At 45.1% G+C, this 13,847-nt stretch overlaps 1 pseudogene; it reads right to left on the reverse strand.

The window, feature by feature from the left end:
- Window positions 1-5,372: 5,372 nt before the first annotated feature.
- Window positions 5,373-6,308, reverse strand: LOC123829839 (annotated as a pseudogene).
- Window positions 6,309-13,847: the final 7,539 nt, after the last annotated feature.

Here is a 13,847-nt window from a genome sequence, read left to right on the forward strand (position 1 = left end):
ATCCCCGCAGCAGACACACGGGCCCCTCCACAAACGAACTTGCATGCACACAGCTGAGGCGCACTCCTCACTGTGACCCAGCAATTCCTCAAGACCCCATTTCCTGGGACAGTCCCGTCTGTGATTCTTTTTGGATCTCAACAGATCGAGTCAAAGCCCCCTTCATCCATCTGTAAACTGGAAGAGGTCCTGGCTTATTGGGGGGGGCAGGGGGGATGGGCTTCTGAATCCCATTTTGGGGGACTGGAGACCAGCCCTGTCCAGGGGAGATGGTCAGTTTTGTGGGGGCACCTCAGGTGGCATAAAGTCGGGTGTGTTTCTGTAGAACTGAGCATCTCTGACTGGTCAACAGGGTTTCGTCTGTTACTTCTGTGCCCTCATCTCTGTTCCCAAGAGGCCCCAGTCCCATGACCCCAGCCCACCCCAGGTGAGGCAGCACCGGCCCTCCTCGGTCTGAATCGAGGCCAGGGTTGGGGAAGGGCCCCTGGACCCAGGCTTGGAGCAGAGAGAGCGCCGTTCCAGGGGAGAAGAAGGGGTCTAGGCAGGCAGGAATCTGCTAGGAAACTCCTTTTAAGACAACCCAAGATAACCAAGTGACTGAGTCTCTGTTCTCCAGCAAAGCCCTAAGAGAGATTCAAGCTAAAAATTTTCTTGGTCTTGGCCTGAATTTCCATTTTAACAGATTCTGATGGTTTGATCCAATTTGTTATGTACATTTTAAGAAACTGGGATTGACTCTTGGGCCCCAGTGACCACATATTCCTCCTTGCAGTTCTGGAGAGACTTGGCTACCAGGGACAGCCTACTGATCCAAAGACACCACAGCCTTGCACTGGTTGGCATCACACTGACCCCGGACAGGTCCCGCTGATCAAGAAGTAGAAAAAGGGGAGGGATAGGCCCTGACTGGTGTAGCTCAGTGGATTGAGTGCAGGTCTGTGAACCAAAGGGTTGCCGGTTCAATTCCCAGTCAGGGCACGTGCTTGGGTTGCTGGCCAGGCCAGGTCCCCGGTAGGGGGCACATAAGATGCAACCACACATTGATGTTTCTCTCCCTCTCTTTCTCCTTCCCTTCCCCTCTCTCTAAAAATAAATGAATAAAATTTTTTAAAGAAAAAGGGGAGGGATGCTCAAGGAAACATTGGGTGGAGGCAAGGAGTGGGCATTTGGGGGAAGGGGACACCAGGGACAAGTGGAAATCACGCGGAGGAAACAACGAGTTCATTTGACCAGACCAGAAGGAAGGCAAGAAAGAGGCAGAAGAGTCGCAGGGCACCCTCTCTGTTCTCCGTACTCACAGGATGACTCCGGCTACACACCCTCCTCCGTGCATGGCACGGAGAAAAGAGATGCCGTGGGTTCTCAGTGACAAGAATTAAATCATAGGAGAGACTTACAATGTTAATGGAGATTATAGTCACCTAAGTAAAATGCTTACCATTTATTTGCATCGAATGACAAAGGGCCACAATGATTCTGTCATTAGATGGGTGTCAAATTAAATTGTCTGTTTTATTTTTATTACACCACTAAGCTCTCTTCCTGTATTTCTAGGCTTCATGATTTTTGATTAATTAGCATGCCACTTATTCATAATTTTTAAAAATGAGAGAATGCATTAGGTGTTAGAATTTGCTTGAAGGAGATTGCATGGAATAATTTGAGTCGGGGTAGAGTGGATGTTGGCATTATATTAGTAATCTGATGGTGTTAGCAAACAAGAGTATCACAGCCAGGCAAGGGAAGAGTAGCTGCGTTTCTGGGTAAAAAAAAAAAAAGAGCAAGCAGAATTCTAGCCAAAGGCAAGCCCCAGAATTCGGACTACAGAGAGGAACCAACCGTTCTGCTTTGAAAAGGGAGAACTGCGGTTGCCACACTTCCTATTCCGTGACGGAATAAACTGCAGACTTTCAGAGCCCGGAAATGTAGACACCTAGTGATTTTCCCAGGAGACAGGCAGCTCAAATTTTCCCCAAGATGAAGGCTTATTCTACTCAGGCTAAAAGGGGCCCCATGGGCTGGGCTGGGGTGTGGGTAGGGAGTATAAAGGACATAGGAGGACTCTTAAGTTTATTATCGAGGGACCAGGGTGGCCAGATCCTTAGAAGGATAGATCAATGTCACCTCATCGGGTAGCAGTGGGGTGGTTTTTTGAAAAGCAATGGAAATCTAACACACCATTGGATTAGATTCCTGACTTTGCATCCAATATGCTATGTGAATCTGCAATTCCTTATGCTTTCTGTGCCTTGATCTCCTTACTGTAAAACAGACGAGTCATGCCCCTCTCACAAAACGCTTGGGTCTATTAAATGACCCCCACCGTGCACCTCAGTGGCACTAAACAACAGGGGAAGCCCTTCGTGGAAGATTTGCAGTTGAGATCTTTCTCCTAGAAGTGGCTCTTCGACTTGCTTTTTCACTCTCTTGATGGTGTCCTTTGATGCACAAAAGGTTTTACTTTTGATAAAGTCCAATTTATGTATTTTTCCTTTTGTTGCCTGCGTTTTTGGCATCATATCCATTAAATCACTGCCAACTCCAGTGTCCTGAAGCTGTTCCGCTACGATCTCTTCTAAGAGTGTTACAGTTTTAGCTCTTGTATCTCGATCTTTGATCTATTTTGAGTTAATTTCTGTTTATGGTATAAGGTAAGAATCCAAATCCATTCTTCTGCTTGTGGATATCCAGTTTCTCCAGGTGCTGATTTTTTAAACTCTTAGGATTGAAAACAATGTTCTATCCAATTGTTTTTCCTTCTTGAATCTAACTATAAGCGCGTATCTAGATTATAGAAGCAACAGACTATAGCAATCAAAGAAAAGTACAATGTATAAATTTACCCTTTTTTAGACATAGATGATCTTGTGCTTCTGGACTGAAGTTAGACGTTGTGGTAGATGATATTATTATTGTTCACAAACTCACTGTCCCTCCCAGCAGGAGGAGAATCCTTTCTTGCCCTGCTGACAGCAGGCTTGGCCTCGTCACTTGCTTTGGCCAGTGAAATCTGACTACAGTTTACCCCACTCTGTCCCCCCCATCCCATTAGAGGCTGCCCCTGTTAGCCTGGACTATACTGAAGACCCGCAGGGGCAGAGGGACACTGACCGTGGTGGGCCAACGCCGAGAACACAATACGCGTTGGCTATTGTGAGCTACGGAGAGTTCTGAGGTTTGTTTGTCATCATAACATAAGCTAGACCAGCCTGATACAGAGTGAGTAACAGTAGTTCAGACGAAGACAGACAACTAGCGTTGCACAATGCGGCAGTGTGGGCTGTTCAGCACAGTGGTTAGGAAGATGCTCTGAAGCCAGACTGCGTGGGTTTGGGTACCGCATACTGACAGTGTGACCTTGGGCAAGTCCCTTCCTGTCTTTGTGCCACAGTGATGTTCTCCTTCAGCTCCCAGCTTTTACGCTACCTTCTAAAAATATTTCCCAAAATGTTTTGATTTAAGAGGAGGCTCTACTTACTAAACATCTCCCTGTCAGAGAAATATATGTATCAATAAATAAGCAGGTATTTCTGTGTAACAGAAGGAATAAATACATCAATTCATAAATAAAAGATGAGAGGTTGAACTACTGCATCCCTAAGACATAAAAGAAATGCAATTATTTTATTTGTGCAGGCGACACACACACACGGCCACACCACGGGAACAGCCGGGCTCCCTTCCCCATGCCGTGCGCCCACTCCCCCACTAGATTCTTGCCACGCTGTCCACGAGCAAATATAAGCAAACACAAATATAAATGTGCAGCAGGCCCTCCTCATGTTGTGATAAAGTTGCCATAGGAGTTTAATTCTCGTGTATATCAATACACGTACAGTAAAACTGGTTCTATGACACATCATTTTGCCACAGTTTCAAGAGCCCATCAGCAACGTTAAGTAAGGACTCACTGCACATCCGTTTCCACTCTGTCCTTACACAGAAGGCTGAATACTAACTAACTTCAGTGTGCTTTGCTTTTCTCATTTCACAATATAGCTTGGAGCTCATTTCTAATAATTGAAAACACAGCATCTTTATTCTTTTTAGAGCTACACAATATTCCATCGTTCAGATAAAACATCCTTTCTTTAACCAGCCACCTATGCATATTCCACTCGGCTATCAATATTTTGTTATTACAGAAACGCCGTAGTGGGTAAAGTTGTGCTCGACATAAGCAATGGAAACGCTGGCTGGAAACAGGGTGGGTCAAGGTTGAGAAACGCAGGAAACCAGCACGGGGACAGCTCAGTGGATAGCTGGGTCACAGCACAGTGAGCTCGGGGATGCTGAGGGGGCGGAGGAAAAGGAGAACTAAGCAATGCGCTGGAGAACCAGAGCCACGGGCAGAGAGAGCTACAAAGAGGAGTCAGGAGAGGACCCACAAGTGACGGGACGGGCAGCCTAGGGCAGGTATCGTGGCCGTGCACATACTGGAGAGTGTGAGAACGGCAGAGGGAGGCAGCAGAGGCTGCCCCTGCTTCTGCCCCGGTGGTGCACGCCCCTAAGCCCAGAGAGCCCACCCACCCTCGTCACTTCAGCCCCAGCACAGCTGCTCCACTGCCCGCCCAGCCCCCACCCCGTGGCAGGCAGTGTGGTCTGGGTGCTATTGAGTAACTGAGAGAACACCTCCTTGCCTCGCTCTTCCCGAGGCAGTCCACGAGTTACAGGCGTGTCGGTGTTTAAAAACCAGCCACCCTGGCGCCTGTAAAGGCGTCCAGAATTGTGGAATGACTTCCTTCTCTACACTCTGCAGAGAAGAAATGAGGCCACAGGGCTTTGGGACAGCAAATGAAGAGAACACGTCTGAGCCAGACAAGGAGCGGGCAGATTTACATGCAGGACACAACGCGCAGGACACGTCCTGGGAAAACGCTCAAAACCTAGAATTAAGTGGGCAGCTAGCCTTTTCTGTTCAGAAATCTAAATATCACACATATTTTTTTTTACATTTGGTTTTTAAAAGTTTTACTGTGAACTGTACCATAACTTGAAAAACCATATACCGACATGTGTACACATACAGGGGTGGGCAAAAGTAGGTTCATACTTGTGAGTACACGAAACACGGAGTTTATTCTTGTATCATTATTTACTAGTTTTGTATTATTTTCCATGCAAACAACTGTAAACCTGCTTTTGCCCCACCCTGTATATGTATGTGTGTGTGTGTATCTTTAAGATAATAAAATAAATTTTCAGGCTAACAACCAACCACGTGAAAACCATGGCGATGACTTATTAGACTTGTGTTGCACACAGACAATTCGATGATGACAAGAGGCAGCTCGGAGATGAATAAGTACTTTGCAGATTATTCCAGGCTCCACAATAAGAGTTCTCCCCGTGCAAAATGCCGTAGGGGAAGGCTAGTTCCTGAGTACCTCACAACATTGCTTCCCTCCATCCCGAAGGGCCTCTTTGACTTGGTCGTCTCAGAGAGTGAAGATGAAAGGGCTAAGGGGAGGGGTTACCACAGAAATCAGCAGGGAGACGATCTTATTGTACTCGGCTGCCTGTGTCTGCTGGGTTTCACGAAGAGGAACAGGCAGGTGCCGTAGCCGATCACCACGCAGGTGAAGTGGGAGGCGCACGTGGAGAAGGCTTTCCTGCGGCCAGAGGCCGAGGGGATCTTGAGGATGGAGGAGATGATGTAAGTGTAGGAGACAATTGTTGGTACCAGAGAACCAAAAAGAACAAAAACAGCCATTAAAAAGAGAATGAACTCTATGAAAATAGTATTATTGCAAGAGAGTTGGAGCAGTTGCCCTCGGTCACATAAAAAATGGTCTAGCATGTTTGATTTGCAGGAGGTAAGCTGAAACGTGGCGTAGACTGGCCAGATCTGGAAAAGGGCATAGAGAGCCAATTACCACCCCAATGCAGGTGTGGCTGTTCATAATGATGTTGTATCTCAAAGGGTTACAGACAGCCACGTAACGGTCCACGGCCATGACTCCCAGTAATGCAAACTCCGTGGTCCCCAAAGCAAGGTACAGGAAGAGCTGGGCGACGCATCCTGCCAGAGATATTGTCTGCATCCCAGGGAGCAGCAAGCCCCAGAGCATGACGGGGACAATGACAGATGTGGTCAGGGTCTCCAAGACAGAGAGGTGGCCGAGGAAGAAATACATGGGGGAGTGCAGACGCTTATCCACACAGACAACCACGATGATGACCGTGTTTCCCATCAGCGTCACCGAGTAGAAGAAGAGGAAGGTAGCAAAGAGCATATCGTGCAGTCCTTGGGAGCCGGGGAAGCCAAGGAGACAAAATTCAGTGGCACTAGAGTAATTGCTCATCATTCAGTTCTCAGTTCCTGTTCCCTATGAAATAAGTCTAAAGAGCAAAAGAGAAAATGTTTCTGATCTCAAAAAGATTAAAGACATTTCCAACTTGAAGAAATATATCTTGCCCCCAGATTCCACAGCATGATGCTATTATTTTCTGCATAAGGCTGGTGTGAAAGGGTTTAGGAAGAAAATACGGACTATATGAAGACAAATGTGTACATCCAAGAGCATGCGCAACATTCACCCAACACCACTCCAGGCAGGAAAACCCGCCCACCCCAGTACATGCACCCTTGTCTCTCACTTCCCTGCACGTCCTGCCTCCAATTCCGCCCTGACCTGCCTCCCTGTCTACTTCCCTGACCACAAGGTGCCCCTTTTTACCGCCACCCCTCCCACCCGAATGCCCTCAGCTGCCTTCCGTGCCTGCTAGGTGCATGCCCTCCAAGTACATTTAAACAGTTACAAGAAAGTATTCCTAGCCAATCCCTCCCAGACATGGTTGTTGCTTTCCTTTGTCTCCTCTAAGCATAGGTTCTATTTGCATTATATTCATTTTAAAGTTTCTCCTTGGTTATATTTACCTTTGGGGACATTTGGGGGCAGTGAGGATCTATCCAGGACATTGTCATAAGAAAAGAGCTACTTGAGACAAAATGTTGAGTCTTTTCCTGACTTCTGGGGAGCTGGCTCTCTGGAGTGGGCTAGCCACATGTTTTCGTTGGTGCTATCATGAAAGCCATCCTCCACCTCTCATTCAATAAAGCTCCAAGAGTTCTCATCTCCCCCAGCTCTGAGATTTTGATTCTTCTGGAATCCCAAGGACGACAGAGGGTGGGGTCCAGAAGGAACTTCCATCTCTACTTTATGGTCTCTACCCTGAGGCTAGGACACAAGGAAACAGCCGTGACAAGGAGGCAGCATCCTCTACATTTCTCAGGCCTCAACTCTGTCGTCCCAGCAGGGGAGACAAGACCTGGGCAGTGTGCCCCTCCACCCGAACTTCGGTGACCTCAGCCTCAGAGAGCAGCTCGGAAAATTCCAAACAGCATCTCTGCTTGTCTGTATGGCCTTGTGTCTCCTCCAGAGCCCCGGGTAAGGAAAAGTGTTAGAAGACACCAAAGTAGATTATACTGAGCTCCTTAGGGTGTCTGGGCTCCTTCCCTTGACCTTGAGTAAAGACCACGCAGATCTTTACTCAAATGTTTTCTGTTTTTGGGCCGTTTCTCCCTCATTCCCTCTGAAGCAATATGTGCACAATTTCACTCTCTGTTTTAGACTGTATTTTTCTTCCTGTTGGCTCCCATCAATATCTCAAGTCCTATTACACATTGACCTGATTATTCATTTCTCATCAAAATCCCATGTTAGAATTAAGTACCTTGAAGGCAAGCTCTGTCTTTCTTGGACCAGCACCAGGGACAAGAACAGAGTCTGCCAATGTCTCAATAAACAGATTAAAGAACAAATCGCTGCAACAACAGACATCACCCAACCCGACTACCTTTCCCTCCACTCACTCCGCTCTGAAGCACTGCCCAGTCAACCTGCAGTGTCTCCCGCGCTAGAGTTCCCCTGCAAAACAGCGAGCAGATATACGGAACTGATGAAGACAAAGAGAGAGCAAGGTAATGGCAGAGACACGTCTGGACGTCCTCAGTCTTGAACTCCCTCGGTCCACTCCGCAGATTCTAGGTACTCTTTTTAGGAGGCCCTCCCATGATGCTCTCCTCCTCTCTCCTTGGTTGATGGGGATTCTGGGAAGACACTTAGCTCCAGAGAAGGGGACTGGACTGGGAAATTCGGTGGCTATTCAGGCACCAATCCACCAGGTGCGGAACCATGCTTGGGAGGCAGACAGCTCCTGCTGTCACCGCTCATGGTGAAGAGCACTGTCCCCACAGAGGAGCTTAGGAAGAAGTCCAAAAAAACAGTGCTCAGGGGAATCCAGCTGTCTCCCCCCTCTCATTCTCTCTGCCTCCTTCTTTCTCTCCCCGATCTGTCCCCAAGGACAGCTATACACTGGGGAACGATTTGCACAGGTTCAGGCACACACTGGGGACACAGTCAAGGAAAAGCTGAATAAACCTTCACTCCTCCCTCCCAAGGCTAATCAAGTGTTAGAACACAGAACATTTTGTGCAGTGGGCAAACCTGACTCCCAGGCGGGAGTTTTTCGGCTCCCGGCTGCCTTCCTCCCCGGCCCTTCCCCATCACCAAACAGCGCGCAAGCTGTGCACAGCCAGCCCGCTGTGTCCTCTGCTTCTCCCTGATCCCACTTAGCCCTACGGCACCCAAGTGACCCAAGCTGATCACCCACTCATGGCTCCAAGACATACGTCCACAACCCAGAGAACACCCAGTGGGCTTCCTTCAGAAACTTCTTTTCATCCCCAAGGTTTCATGAAGCCCATTTTCCCAGATGATCCTTGCCCTGTCTCTGCCACATACCACCTGGCCCCTGTCACGGGAACCCGGTAAGAGAGAAATACAGAGGACCAACACCTCACCCAGCCTCACACTCTGTTCACGCCACAGCCCGTCCCCGTCTCTCCGACAAGCGTGCAGCCCAGCTGCGGCCGTTCAGCCACACGGCTCCCGTCCAGGCACTCAGAGGCTGGCAGGTCATCTCCCTGAACTGCTTGAATTGAGGGAGAAAGCTTGAAGAAACAACATCTGGGATTGGCAAATAAATAAGTAAACCCTCCAGAAAAGTGAGGATGGTCAGGATGCTCAATGAAGGAGCAAAATCACATTTAAAGTGATTCGTTTGATATTTTGAAAAACAACCATCATTTTGATAAAATTAGCACAGGTCATAATTTTAAAAAATCAAGTGGGAAGATATAAGGTAAATGTCTCTCTCCCCATCTGCTTTATTCTCCTCATCCGTCTCCTAGAGCTAAATATTAATATGAATTTCTAGTGTAATCATATGGAAGTTTCCTGTGTCTGTGCATGAATATCTCCATATATTCTCTTTGAGTAAATGATATTTTAATAAGCATACTGTCCTGCTCCTTTATTCTTGAGATATAAAATGTAATCCCATGTGTCTTTGTGTGTGCGTGCTTGTGTGTGCCTTAAACCTTTCCCCATTAGCAACGATTATCAATCACACTTTAAGTGATGGCTTCATAAATATTCCCTTTCTGGATACACTGATCATTTACTTAATGAGCAGGCTGATGAACATTTTGTTTTCTCCAGTTTCACTTCTATAAATACTGATGCAATAAATACCTTCACAGGTCTGTAAATTTGTACATCTTTTTAATTATAGTAAGTTATTAGCTGTTATCAAACCGCCCTCAGAAGAGTTGAATCAATTCATAATCTCCTGAAGTGACACCCTCCCAGGCCCATCCCCAGAGTTAACCCCGTGCAGATCCCAGGATGACACTAATGTGTCAGGAGTCAGTGGCCACACCGTGAAGGAAGGAGCCAACCTGCAGGCCCTCGTCCCCATGCGGACTGTGCTGACAGCTGCCCAGGACACCTCTGTCCCAGCATCTGCCTGTGAGCCTCTGAGCAGCTGTGCTGGGTCACGTGATGCAGTTGGGACAACGTGAAGCCAGGCTGACGGCAAATGCAGAATCCAAAGAGGACGGACACTCCCTCTTAGGATCCGTGTTGCGGAACCAACTTCCCTAATCCAAGGTATGGTTCAGTTTCTCTAGATATCCTTCCGGGGTTGTCTAAGGCCACAGTAGACCAGTAGAGAATTCAGAAGTAGGACAGTGTATAAACCAGTAAAATCTATTCAAAAAGAATTTATGGGTTTATTTAAAGCTAAGTATACCCCTTCCCTATGATCCAGCAATTCTACCTGTAAGTAGTTGCCTAAAAATAAATGAAAACACATGTCCTCACAAATCCTTCTGTTATAGCATTCATAGTACCTTTATTCATTGTAGCTAATAATGACAGAGTAAATACCCGTCAACAAGAGAACGGTACATGCACATGAGGAAATACTACTCAGCAATGGAAAGTAACAAACTGCTGATAAACACAGAGTGGATGATGCTCAGACACATCACAATGAATGAAAAGGTCAGACACAGGTCAATGCCTGTCATATGATGCCATCACAATGTCATTAAATGCAGCCACTGTGCAGTACACTAGATCCCCAGGACTTATCAGTTATAACTGGGAGTTCTTACCCTTTGATCAACATCTCTAAATTTCTTCCACTCCCCAGGCCTGGCAACCACCAGTCCACTCTCTGCTCCTATGAGGTCAACTTTTCTAGGTTTCACACACAAGTGAGATCATACAATATTTGTCTTTGTCTGACATTTCACTCGACATAATGCCCTCAAGGTTCCTCTACACTGTCCATGATGCCATAAATAACAGGATTTCCACCTTTGATAGCTAAGTACTGTTCCATTATTCATTCATGGATTAATGGATTCGATTCATTTACTGACCGACTTCGAGAGAAGAAACGCCCTCTGTCAGCCCTGCCAGCGATTCTGTGAGAGTCCAGTGACTGAGGATTTCCCAGACCCTCTGTGGACACACCTGCTCTACCCTTCTTGTGCCCTCTGGTGGCCGAATTTTTAAGTGGCATGTCCTTTAGGTCCTGGAACACACCAGGCCTGGATCTGACAGCCTCCCTTGTGCTTTTCCAAGGACAGAGCTAACACTCAGGCTGTGGTCTCTCCCTGTCCTGCAGACGCGGGCCGCTAGCCTCCTGCCAAGGCTCTCTCCCCGGGCACTGTGTACAGGAAGTCAGCCACAGCAGCGGTGGGTGAGGCGCACTGAGTACTGGGGTGCCCGCCCTGCAGCACCCGGCGGGGGCACGGGGTACAGGTGTTTTTATCTGCCCAAAGTGACACTACAGTATGATACTGGAATAAAAACATCTAAACATCAAAAACTTACCTCTTGTGACTTCTCTATTAGAAGAGGGCTGGAAATTCTGCTCCATTAAAACTTGGAATCGAACCAAGAAAGCAGGCCTAGGGAGCATAAGACACAAGGGGAAACGCCGTGGTTAGCTTTGTGACATCTGGAGGGGCACACAATGGGGAAGAGAGAGGGTGAATGTTCAAGGAAAGTTGCAAAGCAAGGCAGCTGTTAATGGCAGGAAAAACAAATGGAGAGTTTGAGCAATATCTGTCTAAGTACATTGTTCGTGAATACCGTATTTTGCCATGTATAATGCACACTTTTTGCGGGAAAATAAGGATGCACATTATACATGGGTAGTACCTGAAATACTTTGTACCTGCTCTTGTGTTTTGTAATTATTTGTGACATAAAATTTCTTGTACTGTAATATGTTCAAAAATAAATGCTAAAATTCCTTTATAATACAAAAAAGTCTCTAAATATAAATAAATAAATAATTGAATTAAAAATTAAAACAAAAGATATTTTTTCCTGATATTTACCTAAGAAAAAAATGTATGTCCTCACAGACTTATGGGTCAACTCACAGGTCAACTCACAGGTCAGAATTGACTTCCATTCTCTATCTGACCGACTGATGGGGAACACAGCAGGGAGATGGCTTGTATGAAACTATTCACTACTCCTCTGCCAAGGCGGCCTAACCTGCTTTCAGGAATTCAGTACCCTGGATCACTACGCTTCCATATTCGTACTTCATCTGCATCCTGGTGAGTAAAGGAAGAGGTATAAAGTATCTACTATGCTCCTGATATTGAGAATACACTTCATGTTGAAGAAGGACATTCTCTGACATAACAAGGATACCATTAACATACGAGAAAATCAACATTACTTCAGTAATATAAAATGTATAGTCTGTACTAAATTTTTCCAAATACCTTTATAGCTTTTTAAAAACTCAAAGATCTTATCAAGGTTCATGAATTGCATTTGATTACTTTCTTTAATTTGTTTTAATTGATCACCTTTCCTTGGATCATTTTTATCTTTTTATGTTTTAAATGCCATTTTGTTTTTAAATTTTTCCATCACAGTTGACATACAATATTACATCAGTTTCTGGTGTACAGCATAGTGATTACACATTTACATACCTTACAAAGTAGTCGTCCTGATACGCCTCATATTCATTTGACACCATAACTAGTTATTACAGTATTATTGACTATATTCCTTATGCTGTATTTTATATCCCCGTGATTATTTTTGTAAGTGGTGATTTGTACTTCTTTATCCCTTCCAAACTTTCCCCCCACCCCTCCAGTCCCCCACCCATCTGGCACCTATACTGTTCTCTGTATCTGTGAGTTTTTTTCTGTTTTGTTTGCTCACGTATTTTGTTTAGATTCCTTACATAGGTGAAATATGTGGTGTTTATCTCTCTCTGTCTGACTTATTTCACTTTACACAATATTCCCTAGGTCCATTCACATTATCATAAATGGCAAAATTTCATTCTTTTTATGGCTGATTAATATTTCACTGTATATCCGTCCCACCACTTTATCCATGTCCTCACTTTGTCCATTTGTCCATCTATGGATGGACACATAAGTTGCTTCCATACCTTGGATATTGCAAATAATGCTGCAATGAACATAGGGTGTTTCAGATTTCTTCCAAAGGATTGTTGTCTTCAATTTTTTCTTCAATATCTTACAAATTTCCAAGTAGAGGTCTTTTTTCCTCCTTGGTTAAATTCATTCCTAGATATTTTTTTTTTGATGCAATTGAAAATGGGATTGCTTTCTTAATTTCTCTTTCTGATAGTTTATTATTGATGTATAAAATTCAACCAATTTCTAAATGTTAATTTTGTATGCAGCTACTTTACTGAATTCATTTATCAGATCTAACGGTTTTTGAGTGGAATCTTTAGGGTTCTCTACACACAATATCATTTGCAAGTGATGAGTTTTACTTCTTCCTTTCCAATGTGAATGCCTTTTCATTTTTGTGGTCTGATTGCTGCGGCCAGACTTCCAGCACCAGGTTGAGTGAAAGCGGAAGTCCTTGTCTTGTTCCTCGTCTTCCGGAAAGAAGCTTTCAGCTTTTCACCATTGAACATGTTAACTGTGGGTGTGCCATTTATGGCCTTTGTTATGTTGAGGTATGTTCCCTCTATGTCCCCTGTGCTGAGAGGTGTTATCATAAATAGATGTTGGACAATGTCCAATGCTTTTTCTGCAACTATTGATATGATTGTGATTTTTATCCTTAATTTGATTTAGGTGGTATATTGCATTAATCAATTTACAGGTAGGGAAACAAGCTTGCATTCTAGGAAAAGAATCCCACTTAATCCTACTGGATGATCTTTTTAAAGTATTGCTAAACTCAGTTTGCTAATATTCTGTTGAGGATTTTTGCATCTATGTTCATCAGGGATATTGGCCTATAATTTTTAACTTTTCAGTGTCTTTGTCTGGTTTTGGTACCAGGGTAATGCTGGCCATATAAAGTTAGCTCAGGAGGCTTCCCTTCTCTTCAAATTTTTGGAATAGTTTGAGAAAAATAGGTATTAATGCTTCTTTGAATGTTTGGTGAAATTCACCTGTGAAGCCATCTGGTCCAGAATTTACGGCATGTTTATTGGGGGTGTTTTGATTACTGATTCAATTT

Source organism: Phyllostomus hastatus, unplaced genomic scaffold (genome assembly GCF_019186645.2).
Source record: "Phyllostomus hastatus isolate PE091 unplaced genomic scaffold, TTU_PhHast_1.1 phas_scaffold_114, whole genome shotgun sequence".
In the NCBI taxonomy this organism is placed as follows: domain Eukaryota; kingdom Metazoa; phylum Chordata; class Mammalia; order Chiroptera; family Phyllostomidae; genus Phyllostomus; species Phyllostomus hastatus.